This window comes from Ursus maritimus (genome assembly GCF_017311325.1).
Source record: "Ursus maritimus isolate PB19 chromosome X unlocalized genomic scaffold, ASM1731132v1 scaffold_X1, whole genome shotgun sequence".
NCBI classification, from domain to species: Eukaryota; Metazoa; Chordata; class Mammalia; order Carnivora; family Ursidae; genus Ursus; species Ursus maritimus.
In genome coordinates this window covers 64907195-64920178 of record NW_024423319.1, presented here as the reverse complement: position 1 = coordinate 64920178, position 12984 = coordinate 64907195, and the positions used below count along the sequence as shown (strand labels likewise).

General features: G+C 38.0%; 1 protein-coding gene across 1 annotated transcript in view; it reads right to left on the bottom strand.

The window, feature by feature from the left end:
* Positions 1 to 12984, bottom strand: part of ZDHHC15 (zinc finger DHHC-type palmitoyltransferase 15) — a 168534-nt gene that overhangs the window by 154415 nt on the left and 1135 nt on the right. The gene's annotated exons all lie outside the window — the stretch shown is intronic.

Below are 12984 nucleotides of genomic sequence, written 5' to 3'. Positions count from 1 at the left end.
AGTAATAGAGAACTTACATAAATAGAAAGGATTATAATAGAATAGTAGGAATAATTATATGCAAACAAATTGGATAACCCAGATGAAATGGACAAATTCCTGAGAACAGAGAAACCACCAAAACTGAGTCAAGAAGAAAGAAAATCTGAGCAGACTTAAAAAGTAAAAAGATTGAATCAATAATCAAAAACCTCCCAACAACAAAAATCTAAGTCCAGATAGCTTCAGTGGTGAATTGTACCAAATATTTAAAGAAGAATAAACACCCATCCTTTTCAAACTCTTACAAAACATTGAAGAGAGAGCACTTCCTAACTTACTCTATCATGCCAGTGTTACCCTTATACCTGTGGTGGATAAAGACACCACAAGATAAGAAAACAACATACAAACATATCATGAATACAGATGTAACACTACTGAAAAATTACCAGCAAACCAAATTCAGCAGCATATTAGAGGATTATACATTATGGTCAAGTGAGATGTATCCAAGAAATGTAAGTCTACTTCAACATATGAAAATCAATCATGTAATATACTACATTAAGGGAATAAAGGAAAAAAATATACAATCATCACCACTGATGCTAGAAAAGTATTTGACAAGATACCACAAACTTTCATGAATAAAAAATAGTCAAGAAACTAGGAATAGTACATGAGGTTTCCTTTTTCTCCACATCCTTGTCAACACTTGTTGTTTCTTGTGTTTTTGATTTTAGCTATTTTGACAGGTGTGGGGTGATATCTTATTGTGGTTTTGACTTGCATTTCCCTGATGATGAATGATATTGACCATTTTTCAGGTGTCTGTTGGCCATCTGGATGCCTTCTTTGGAGAAATGTCTCTTCACGTCTTCTGCCCATTTTTTAATTGGTTTGTTTTGTGGGTGTTGAGTTGTATCAGTTCTTTATATAGTTTTGGATACTAATCCTTTATCAGATATGTCATTTGCAAATATCTTCTCCCATTTAGTAAGTTGCCTTTTAGTTTTGTTGGTTGTTTTCTTTGCTGTGCAGAAACTTTTTATTTTGATGTAGTCCTGTAGTTTATTTTTACTTTTATTTCCCTTGCCTCAGGAGACAGATCTTTAAAAAAAATGTTGCTATGATCTATGTCAGAGAAATTATTGCTTGTGCTCTCTTCTAGGACTGTTATGGTTTCAGGTCTCACATTTTGGCCTTTAATCTAGTATGGAGGTTCTTCAAAAAGTTAAAAATAGAACTACCCTATGACCCAGGAATCACACTACTGGGTATTTACTGCAAAATTGCAAAAATGCTAATACAAAAAGATACATGGGCCCCTATGGTTATTGCTGCATTATTTACAAGAGCCAAACTATGGAAGCAGCCTAAGTGTTCATCAATAGTTGAATAGCTAATGATGTGGCATATATTCATTCAAAGGAATATTATTCACCCATGAATAAGAATTAAATCTTGCCATTTGCAACAAAATGGACAGAGGTAGAGAGTATATGCTAAGCAAAACAAGTAAGAGAAGGACAACAAATACCATATGATTTCATTTACATGTAGAATGTAAGAAACAAAGCAAACAAGCAAAGGAGAAAAGAGAAAGAGAAAGAGAGAAACCCAGAAACAGACTCTTAACTATAGAGAACAAACTGATGGTTACCAGAGGGGAGGCTGGTGGGAGGATGGGTGAAATAGGTGATGGGGATTAAGGAGTGCACATGTGGTGATGAGCACTGAGTAATGTATAGAATTGTTGAATCACTATACTGTATACCTGAAATTAATATAACATTGTATGTTAACTATACTAGAAATAAATTTGTTTTTGAAAATAGAAACTAGGAATAGAAGTGAAGTTTCTCAATTTGATAAAGGGCATTTATGGAAAACACACAGTTACCAGTATACTCAATGACAAAAGACTAAAAACTTTTTACTTCAGGTAAGAAACAAGGAAAGGATGCCTGTTTTTACCACTTCAATTCAATGTTGTACTGAAAGTTCCAGGCAGTACAATAAGGCCAAGAAAAAAAATCCAAATTGGAAAGAAGGGGGGCGTCTGGGTGGTGCAGTCGTTAAGCGTCTGCCTTCGGCTCAGGGCGTGATCCCGGCATTCTGGGATCAAGCCCCACATCAGGCTCCTCTGCTGGGAGCCTGCTTCTTCCTCTCCCACTCCCCCTGCTTGTGTTCCCTCTCTTGCTGGCTGTCTCTCTCTGTCAAATAAATAAATAAAATCTTAAAAAAAAAACAAAAAAAACAAATTAGAAAGAAGGAATGAAATTATTTTTATTGGCAGATGATGTGATCCTATTGTATAAATCATTCTAAGGAATCCACTGAAAAATCTCTTAAAGCTAATAAGCAAATTCAGTGAAATTACAGAATATAAGACCAACAACACATATCAGTTTTATTTCTATGCACTAGCAAGGAACAATCAGAAAAGGAAATTTTAAGAAAGATTCTGAGTTGAGATTGCAGGAGTTAAGATGGCAGAGGAGTAGGGGGCCCTAATTTTATCTGGTCCTTGTAATTCAGCTAGATAGTTACCAAATCATTCAGAGCAAATGCAAAATAAATCAGATATCTGAGAAAAGAAATGCTGCAATTCTACAAATAGAAAAGTGACCACTTTTTGTAAAGTAGAAGGTGCGGAGATGTGAATCTGGGGTGACATATCTGAAGACAGGGCAGAGCAGCAGGAGCTAGCTTAAGGAAGCCAACACAAAGTATTATGAGCAGCAGAGTACAAAATCAGAACTTTTAGAAGTCTGCTACAGTGTAGGACATCCCTGGCTTACAGGTGCTTGGGTGGTGAAGTGGGGCAGAATCCCAGGTGGGACAGTGTGGTGTCATGATCTCCGGGGTCACAAGAACGGGGGTGACTGAATGTGGCAGTTTCCAGGCTTCGGAGTGGGGAAGCGGGTTGAAAACAGAGGGTCTAGGCACTGGCTTTCTGCTCAGTGTTGCCATAAACTTTGAACTGCTGCACGGTCAAGCAACTCTTCTCCAGGCAGGGGCCGAGCATGGGCAGAAGAGCAGTGAGACACCCCCCCCTCCCCCAGGAGGAACGGCGTGGATTCACACCACAGAAGTCCATAAAGTTTGGAGACTAGAAACTGGTACATGTGCCTGAGATAAAAACGCTTGGTCACAGCCTGGGTGAACACAGAGTTCAAGTGGAAACCAGGGAGACAAGTGATTAGCTGCTTTTCTGTGAGGGCTCACTGAAGAGTCGGGTAGGCAATATTTAAGCTCTGGGGCTAGAGACCTGGGTGCTGCCATTTTAATCCCCCCGCATTGGTGCTGAAAGCCTTCAGGGAGCAAAACAGCACCACACAGTGCAATCTGCAGCACCTTACACTGATCCCACCCCCTGGCAAAGGGGATGCAATTCTACCTGGGCAAGGACACCTGAGAATCAGTGCAACAGGCCCCTCCCCCAGAAGACCAGTAGGAACAATTCAGCAGCATGAAGTTTACTGATCATAAGAGAACTGCAAAACTTCAGCACTTGGGGGAAACAGAATATAGCATTCACGGTTTTTTATTATTATTATTTAGTCTTTTAGTTTTATTTTTTCCACCTGATTTCTTATTTTTTATTCTCTTTTCATATTTATCTTTATATGTTTCATATATATAAAATATATATTTTATATATATTTTTATATATGTATACATATACACACATATATTTTATATATTTTTTACATGTTTCATATATATATAATATATATTTTATATATATTATATATATACTATTTTTGGTTTCCTTCATTGTATTTTATTGTATTTTTATATATATAGGTTTTTCTTTCTTTCCTATTTTGAGGTCTAGTTTCCTTTATCAAACAAACCAAAATACCCCCAGGACCTAGTTTATTGTTTTGTTCTGGTTTACTTCTTGTTTGGCTTTTTTCTTATTTTGATTTGTTTCCATTTTCCTCTGGTTAGTTTTGTTTGTATTTTTCTGGTGTTGTTGTTAATTTTGTCTTTTCTCTCTCTTCCTTTTATTCATTTCTGGACATAATGATGATGGAGAAACTCAACCCAAAAGAAAGAACAGGAAGAAGTACTCACTGCTGGGGATTTAATCAATAGAGATATAAGTAAGACATCAGAAGTAGAATTCAAAACAAAAATTATAAAGACACTAGCTGGAATGGAAAAAAGCACAGAAGACAGTAGAAAATCCCTCACTGTAGAAATAAAAGAACCAAAATCTAATCAGGTCGAAATTAAAAATGCTATTCCTGAGATGCAGTCAAAAATGGAGGCTCTAACAGCTAGTATAGAAGATAAAATGGTGGAAAACAAGGAAGCTGAGAAAAAGAGAGAAACACAGCTATTGGATCATGAAGGGAAAATTAGAGAAATCAGCGATCCCACAAACCAAAATAATATTCAAATAATAAGGGTCCCAGAAGATGAAGGAGGGGGAGCAGAAGGGTTACTGAACAAATTATAACTGAGAACTTTCCTAATCTGGGGAAGAAAACACTTATCCAAGTCCAAGAGGCATACAGAACCCCGCCCCAAAATCAATAAAAATAGTCAACACCTTGACATAAAATAGTGAAAACTGAAAATTTCAGAAGTAAAGAGAAAATCCTGAAAGCAGCTCTGGAAAAAGATCCTTAACCTACAAGGGTAAAAAGATAAAGCTGGCAGCAGACCTATCCACAGAGATCTGCCAGGGCAGAAAGGACTGGCTAAGTGGGAATAATATGCAGCCAAGAATACTTTATCCAGCAAGGCTGTCATTCAGAATAGAAGGAGAGTTTCCAGGAAAAACAAAAACTAAAGTAATTTGTGAACAGTAAACCAGCCCTGCAAGAAATATTAGAGGGGATCCTTCGAGCGGAGAGAGAGCCCAAAAGTAACAAAGACCAGAAAGGTACAGAGACAATCTACAGAGACAGTGACTTTACAGGTCATAAAATGACACTAAGTCCATATCTTTCAATAATTACTCTGAATGTAAACGGACGAAAAGCTCCAATCAAAAAACACAGGGTATCAGATTGGATCAAAAAACAAGATCCATTGAAATGCTGTCTATAAGAGACCCATTTTAGACTGAAAGACACTTTCAGATTGAAAGTGAGGGTGTGGAGAACCATTTATCATGCTAATGGACATCAAAAGAAAGCTGCAGTAGCCATCCTTATATCAGACAAACTAGATTTTAAACCAAAGACTAAAATAAGAAATGAAGAAAGACACTATATCATAATAAAAGGGTCTATCCAACAAGAAGATCTAACAATTATAAATATTTATGCCCCTAAGTAGGGAGCAGCCAACTATATAAACCAATTAATAACAAAATTAAAGAAACACATTGATAATAGTACAATCTTAGTAGTGGACTTTAACACTCTACTCACAGGAATGGACAGATCATCTAAGCAGAAGATCAACAAGGAAACAAGGGCTTTAAATGACACACTGGACCAGACGGACTTTATATATTCAGAGCATTTCATCCTAAAACAACAGAATACATATTCTTCTCCAATGCACATGAAACATCCTCCAGAATAGATCATGAATCAGGTGTCAACTGGTACAAAAAGATTGAGATTATACCATGCATATTTTCAGACCACAATGCTTTAAAACTTGAACTCAATCACATGCGAAAATTTTCAAAGAACAAAACTATATGGAGGTTAGACAGCATCCTAGTAAAGAATGAATGGGTCAACCAGGAATATAAGAACAATTAAAAAAACACATGGAAACAAATGAAAATGAAAACAAGACAGTTCAGAACCTTTGGGATACAGCAAAGGCAGTCCTAAGCAGGAAGTATATAGCAATACAGTCCTTTCTCAAGAAACAAGAAAAGTCTCAAATACACAACTTAAACTTATACCTAAAGGATCTGGGATAAAGAACAGCAAAAAAAAGCCAAAAGCCAGCTGGAAAAGAGAACTAATAAAGATTAGAGCAGAAATCCATGATACCGGAAAAAAAAAATAGAACAGATCAACAAAACTAGGAGCTGGTTCTTTTAAATTAATAAGATAGATAAACCCCTAGCCAAACTTATGAAAAAAGAAAAGTGAAAGGACTCCAATGAATAAAATCAGGAATGAAAGAGGAGAAATCACAACCAACACTGAAGAAATACAATTGTGAAAGAATATTATGAGCAATTATACGGCAACAAATTAGGCAATCTGGAAGAAATGGATGTATTTCTAGAAACATATAAACTACCAAAATTGAAACAGGAAGAAATAGAAAACCTGAACAGACCCATGATTAGCAATGAAATTGAAGCAATAATCAAAAATCACCCAATAAACAAGAGTCCAGGGCCAGATGGCCTCCCAGGGGAATTCTACTAAACATTTAAAGAATTAATACTTTTTCTTCTGAAGCTGTTTCCAAAAAGAAGAAGAAGAAGAAGAAGAAGAAGAAGAAGAAGAAGAAGAAGAAATGGAAGGAAAATTTCCAAATTCATTCTATGAGGCCAGCATTACCTTAATCCCAAAACCACACAAAGACAAAGACCCCACCAAAAAAGAATTACAGAACAATATCTCTGATGAACATGGATGTTGAAAATTCTTTTTTTTAAAGATTTTATTTATTTATTTACAGAGAGAGACAGCCAATGAGAGAGGGAACACAAGCAGGGGGAGTGGGAGAGGAAGAAGCAGGCTCCCAGCGGAGAGGGGAGCCTGATGCGGGGCTCAATCCCAGGACCCTGGGATCACACCCTGAGCCGAAGGCAGATGCTTAACGACTGAGCCACCCAGGTGGCATCCTAGTAAAGGATGTAAAAATTCTTACCAAGATACTATTTAATAGGATCCAACAGTACATTAAAGGGATTACTCACCACCACCAAATAGGATGTATTCCTGGGCTGCAGGGGTGGGTCACCATCCACAAATCAATCAGTGTGATAAACCACATTAACAAAAGAAAGGACAAGAACATTATGATCCTCTAAATAGATGCAGAAAAAGCATTTGACAAAATACTTTTCTCAATAAAAACCCTCCGCAATGTAGGGACTGAAGGAACATACTTCAATATCATAAAAACCATATATGAAAACCCACAGCAAATACCATCCTCAATGGGGAAAAACTGAAAGCTTTGTCCTAAGGTCAGGAACATGACAGGGATGTCCACTATCACCACTGTTGTTCAACATAATACTGGAAGGCCTAGCCTCAGCAATCAGATAACAAAAAGAAATTAAAGGCATTCAAATTGGCAAAGAAGAAGTCAAACTTTCTCTCTTCCCAGATAACATGATGTTCTATGCAGAAAACCCAAAAGACTCCACCCCAAAATTGCTAGAACTGATACAGGAGTTCGGCAAATTCACAGGGTATAACATCGATGCACAGAAGTCAGTTGCATTTCTATATACTAACAATGAGGCAGAAGAAAGAGAAATCAACCACCTTACACCAGTTAGAATGGCAAAAATTAACAAAACAGGAACCAACAAATGTTGGAGAGGATGTGGAGAAAGGGGAACCCTCTTACACTGTTGGTGGGAATGCAAGCTGGTACAGCCACTCTGGAGAACAGTATGGAGGTTCCTCAAGATGTTAAGAATAGAGCTACCCTATGACCCAGCAATTTCACTACTAGGTATTTACCCCAAAGATACAAATGTAGTGAAAAGAAGGGGCACATGCACCCCAGTGTTCATAGCAGCAATGTCCACAATAGTCAAACTGTGGAAGGAGCTGAGATGACCTTCAACAGATGAATGGATAAAGAAGATGTGGTACATATATACAATGGAATATTATTCAGCCATCAGAAACGATGAATACCCACTATTTGAATCAACATGGATGGAACTGGAGGGGATTATGTTAAGTGAAGTAAGTCAAGTAGAGAAAGACAATTATGGTAGGGTTTCATGCATATGTGGAACATAAGCAATAGCACAGAGGACCATAGGGGAAGGGAGGGAAATCCAAAGGGGGAGAAATCAGAGTGGGAGACGAACCATGAGAGACTATGGACCCCAGGAAACAATCTGAGGGTTTCAGAAGGGATGACGGTGGGGGGAGGGAGTAACAGGGTGATGCACCAAAACCCCTAAGATACCTAGGAATAAACATAACCAAAAAGGTAAATGATCTCTACTCTGAAAACTGTAGAACGCCTATGAAAGATATTGAAGAAGACACAAAGAAATGGAAAAAACATTTCATGCTCATGGTTTGGAAGAACAAATATTGTTAAACTGTCTATACCACCCAAAGCAAATCACCCATTCAATGCAATCCTTATGAAAATACCATCAACATTTTTCACAGACTTGGAAAAAACAATCTCAAAATTTGTATAGAACCAGAAAAGACCCTGAATAGCCAAAAGAATGTTGAAAAAGAAAACCATAGCTGGAGGCATCACAATTCCAGACTTCAGGTTGTATTACAAAGCTGTCATCATCAAGACAGTATGGTACTGGAACAAAACAGACACATAGATCAATAGAACAGAATAGAGAATCCAGAAATAGACACTCAACTCTATGGTCAACTAATCTTCAACAAAGCAGGAAAGAACATTCACCGGAAAAAAGACAGTCTCTTCAACAAATGGTGTAGGGAAAATTGGACAGCCACATGCAGAAGAACGAAACTGCACCACTTTCTTACACTATACACAAAAATAGACTCAAAATGGATGAAAGACCTAAATGTGAGACAGGAATCCATCAAAATCCTAGAGAACACAGGCAGCATCTCTTCAACCTTGGCCGCAACAACTTCTTGCTAGACACATCCCCAAAGGCAAGGGAAAGAAAAGGTAAAAATGAACTATTGGGACTTCATCAAGATAAAAAGCTTTTGCACGGCAAAGGAAACAGTTGAGAAAACCAAAAGACAACTGACAGAATGGGAGAAGATATTTGCAAATGCCATATCAGATAAAAGGCTAGTATCCAAAATCTATAAAGAACTTACCAAACTCAACACCCAAAGAACAAATAATCCAATCAAGAAATGTGCAGAAGACATGAACAGATGTTTCTGCAAAGAAGACATCCAAATGGCCAACAGACACATGAAAAAGTGCTCCACATCACTCGGCATCAGGGAAATACAAGCGAAAACCACAATGAGATAATACCTCTAACAAGTCTGAATGGTTAAAATTAACAAGTCAGGAAATGACAGATGTTGGCGAGGATGTGGAGAAAGGGGAACCCTCCTACACTGTTGGTGAGAATGAAACCTGGTGTAGCCACTCTGGAGAACAGTATGGAGGTTCCTCAAAAAGTTGAAAATAGAGCTACCCTATGACCCAGCAATCGCACTACTGGGTATTTTCCCCAAAGATACAAATGTAGTGACCCAAAGGGGCACCTGTACCCCAATGTTTATAGCAGCATTTTCCACAATAGCCAAATATGGAAAGAGCCCAGATGTCCATTGACAGATGAATGGATAAAGAAGATGTCACACACACACACACACACACACACACACACACACACACGGAATATTATGCAGCCATCAAAAAGAATGCAATCTTGCCATTTGCAATGACATGGATTATGCTAGAGGATATTATGCTAAGCAAAATAAGTCAGTCAGAGAAAGACAATTATCATATGATCTCACTGGTATGTGGACTTTAAGAAACAAAACAGGATCATAGGGTAAGACACGAAAAAATAAAAGAAGATGAAACCAGAGAGGGAGACAAATCACAGGAGACTTAAGTATAGGAAACAAACTGAGGGTTGCTGGAGGGGCAGGGGGTGCAGGGATGGTGTAACTGGGTGATGGACATTAAGGAGGGCATGTGATGTAATGAGCACTGGCTATTATATAAGACTGATGAGTCACAGGCCTATACCTCTGAAACCAATAATACATTATATGTTAATTAATTGAATTTAAATAAAAAATGTTTAAAAGTGGGCAAAAGACATGAATAGACATTTTCCAAAGAAGACATACAGGTGCATCATATTATTTAAATCTCACAACAACAACGCTCTAAACGGCATATAGTAGGTGCTAAGGAAGTATTTGTGGTATGAATGAACAACCATATAAGTAAGGCACCCTGTGAGGCAACCTTGGTTGAGAAAGATTAGGTAAATTGCCCCAGATCTCTTAGTTAGTAAGGGGCAGAATTCAAACTTTATAAGACAAAAATACCACTTTTGGGTTCAGTTCTAACCTGAAATTACAGATAAAGACATCAGGTTCTATTTCTAGAAAGAAGTCAGGTCCTTAATATTACTTTTTGAGTCATATCGAAATTTGAACCTGTTACTTTGGTTGTGTTGTTTTGGTTTCAGGCAGCCTGGACACCCAATTCTCATTATTTCCTAAACAAGTGACTTATGAAGATTTGATTTAACCTCTCTGAAACCAAGGTTTCAGAAAGGTTGTAAAATGAAGATGACAGAATGAAGGTGGAGCCAGAATTGGAAGTCAAGGTTACCCTACTCTCCTGGTTTTTAAATAATGGCAACTGATGCAAAATGTTAAGAAAACACTGTGCAGGCCAAATAAAATACATCTGCAGGCAACATTTGGCCTGTTAGTCACAAGTTTTGCCTTCTGTATTTGTTGAGAGAAGGTATAGAGTTACGACACTTATGGTAGTTAAAGCATGGACTGTGGAACCATCCTGCCTGGGTTGCCATCCAAGCTCGGCCATTTACTAGCTCTATGACCCAAGGCAACCTTCTTCATCTGTCTGTGCCTCAGTTTTCTTGTCTTTAAAATGGGAATGTACCTTATAATGTTGTTATCAGAATTGAGTTTGTGTGTGGGTGTAGCATTTAAAACAGTGCCTAGCATTGGGGCACCTGGGTGGCTCAGATGGTTAGGCATCTGCCTTCGGCTCAGGTTGTGATCCCAGGGTCCTGGGATTGAGCCCCACGTCAGGCTCCCTGCCCGACGGGGAGCCTGCTTCTCCCTCTCCCTCTGCTGTTCCCCCTGCTTGTGCTCTCTTGCTCTCTCTGTCAAATAAATAAATAAATAAAATCTTAAAAAAAAAAAAACAGTGCCTGGCATATATCAAGTACTCTGCAAATGTGTTAAATAAAACAAAATTAAAAAGCTCTAAGCTTCCTTTAACTATTTTCACTAATTCTAACTTGATCTTTGCCTCAGTTTGCACATCTGTAAAATGGAGACAATAAGGGTACCTACTTTGTATGGTTATTGTCAGGATTAAGGGATTTAATACAGAGAGAGTTAAGATAACTATAGTACTTAGAACATTGCCTAGAACAGATTAAGCACTATGTAAGTGTTAGCCATTGTCATTATTAATTTTTAAAATGAATGTTTGGCTAAGGTCATGTAAGTCAGTACTGCAAAACTTTAAAATATGCTTAGTAGTATTTACAAGATGGCATTGATCCGAAGAAGTAAAGTCCATAGTAATAATGGAGCTGAACTTTTAACCCTTCAGTCAATCGTTCAAAAAAGCAAAGTGGTGAAGTCTGAGAATAGTAAAACTTCCCAATCATTGCATAGCCCACTTAATACTCATCAATAAACCTGAGGTTTATTGTTGAGGTAAAGGTTGAAATGAAGTTTGAGATAAAAAGAAAAGCAGTCTAAATTTGCATCTATAAAGGCAACTTTTTGAATTTATTTTTAACATCTCAGTACATTTTCCATAATAGATCTAAGAAGGAGAGGTAGAAAATTCAAACTCTCATGCATAGTTAATTAGAAGAAATTTCTATATTGGGAAACAGAGTTATCTCCTGGCTCCCTACTTAATCTCCATCCACCTGGAGTAAACCATTGCTTTGCCAAATATGTAAGAGAAGGAAGTTGTAAGAAGGGTCAGGTCCTGGTGTTGGACAAAACAGCACCCTAACCATAATTTTTAAGATGTTAAGAACCCAGTCTAAAGAAAGAAAATTATTGCCGAAGGACTTGACAGTGCGTGGATAACCAACGGGACAAATAAGAGTCCCAGTGTGAGGGGACTGGAAATATGTTGGAACCTCATACTGAATGAATGGGGATCATTGCAGGACACAAGTTTAAAGGTGCTAGAAGTCGGATTTCTCATACTGAAGTGACAATAACTATTAGTGAATCTCCTTTGAGAAGAGATGGACATTCTTCAATGAGAGAGGACAGAGGCAAGGGGAGATCTCACTGTGAGAAAAACAGGTCTGTTGTGACAAGAGAGGATATAATATAAAAACTCCATTGTGAATTTATAAGAACACTATAAAACCGTTAGTGATAAGGATAGGTGACTGGGTTAATACAATTGGGGAACATACAGGATAGGATGTCGGGATTTGTGTCAGGAAATACTGTGGAATTCTGAGTTTGAAAGCATAAGATACGCTGTGGGAACCATTTTACAGATAAAAAGGGGATGGAATGCTCCATAATGTGACAGGACAGGGTACAAGAGGAGACTCTAGATTTAAGAAAGGGATGGTCTAACAAAATGGAACAAGAAATGAGGCTCCCATGGGACTGGGAAGGAAATAGCAGAAATCCCAGTGGAAAGGGATGGTGTTTTCCTAGTTTGAGAAGACAGGGGACAAGGACAACCCTAGGGAGAAGTAAGATAAAATTAAAAAAAAAACTTAGAGAAAGAGGAGGTCAAAATGTGTGGCTAACAATAAAAGAGAACTGCAGGTGGGGAGTAGTCTTCAAAAAAGATAATAAGGGGGGAGTATCATTAGAAAAGTAGTGGCCCTTGGGAGGGGTATGAGAGATTGTGGAAACTGTTGTGGGAGGGTAAAGAGGACACTAATGTGAGAAGAGAGTGGACAAGGCATGACCAAATTGTGATAAAAGCAGGGTGCCTAGTACGAGATATGAGGAAATAATGTGGGGACCCTAATGGGAAGGAGTGAATGCTCCTCAAAGCAGGAAAGCAGAAGACTAAAGGGAACCACAGTGTGATAAAAATCAGGGGCTCTAATGTGAGGGGACAGAACAAGATACATTGTAGGACTCTCATTCCACTGGAGAAGATGACAAAATGGTAAAG